We start from the raw sequence: 1,502 nt of genomic DNA on the forward strand, positions 1-1,502 counted from the left end.
GAAACATAACGAATCGCGTGGCAAAAGGACTATTGCAGGGTCTCTCTGCCACTCAGGGTCTTTCAAACTTTGACCAGGTCCACCCACTTTAAGAAACGTTTTACATTCCATCATATATGTATTCAATTCAATTCAGTCACTCAGTCGTGTCCGACTCTTGGCAACCCCATGGACTGCAGCAGGCCAGGCCTCCCTGTACATCACCAATTCCCAGAGCTTGCTTGAACTCATGTCCATGGAGTCGGTGATGACATCCAACCATCTCATCCACTGTCATCCCCTTCTCCTCCTGCCTTCAATCTTCCCCAGCATCAGGGTCTTTTCCAGTGAGTCAGTTCTTCGCATCAGGTGGCCCAAGGCTTGGAGCTTTAGCTTCAGCCTCAGTCTTTCCAGTGACTATTCAGGACTGATTTCCTTTAGGACTGAGGGTCTCTCAAGAGTCTTCTCCAACACCACAATTCAGAAGCATCAATTCTTCGGTTCTCAGCTTTCTTTATGGTCCATTTATTTGTTTATTTATACATATGATATACATATATATCATACATGTATATGATGGGCAATATATAAACTGAAGTAAAAAAATTAAGCTGACAACACACACACACACACGCATATATATACACCCAAATGTTTTCTGTTCTCCCTTTTTTAATTCTGGTCAGGATCTGTTAAATTGATTTTATGAACTCCCCTTCTCCCACTAACGAGTCTGATCCAAGCACATGATCCTAGATAATTAAGTCTCTGGAGGGAGAAAGTTCAAATAAGGATGAAGGCGATATTAAGATAAGATAAGCCTTAGTGGAAAAGTTGTTAAAAGAGTAGATCCTGAGAGTTCTCGTCACAAGGGGGAAAAAAAAAAAAACCAAAACTTTATTTTTTGGTATCCATATGAGATGATGGGTGTTCACCAGACTTTTCATGGTAATCATTTCACACTATATATATGAAGTCATTATGCTGCACACTTTGAATTCATAATAGTGCTGTATGTCAATGATAACCCAGTAAACCTTAAAAAAATCCAAAGATAAAATGCTAGTGGTGAAAACCTGCACTTGATGCCTTTTTATAAAGCACAAAATGGGAAAGGAGCTAAACTAGTGAGGCCTGTTCATGCCAGACCTCTGAGGTGGCAAGGGTGGAAGGGAAGAAGGGGAAGGGGGAGGAAGGAAACCCTGGGCAGAAGGGAGGCAGAGCTTGGGGTGGTAACTTGGTTTCCCTGGCTGGGCTGGGAACTCCTGGGGACCCTGGGATCCAGCGAAGGATGGGGCTCAGAATGGGGAGGTGGTTAGGAAAGGGCTGGAATCCTACTAGAGCCTCAGAGATAGTCTGTCCAGCCTCTTTGTTGTACAACATGGGGAAACTGAGGCTCAGACCTGCCTGAATGGCCCTGCTGGAACCAAGATGCTCTCTAGACCCTGGAGGCCTGGGTGGGTGCGACATCCGTCCACCTCCCAGGGCTCCCTGGACTCCTTCTCTTCCCAGCTGTGGCCACT

At 45.1% G+C, this 1,502-nt stretch overlaps 1 protein-coding gene across 1 annotated transcript in view; it reads left to right on the plus strand.

The window, feature by feature from the left end:
• Window positions 1-1,502, plus strand: part of SCARF1 (scavenger receptor class F, member 1) — an 11,289-nt gene that overhangs the window by 3,025 nt on the left and 6,762 nt on the right. The window lies entirely within an intron of this gene.

The sequence above is a fragment of the Bison bison genome, unplaced genomic scaffold (assembly GCF_000754665.1).
Source record: "Bison bison bison isolate TAMUID 2011002044 unplaced genomic scaffold, Bison_UMD1.0 scf7180017864472, whole genome shotgun sequence".
NCBI lineage: Eukaryota > Metazoa > Chordata > Mammalia > Artiodactyla > Bovidae > Bison > Bison bison.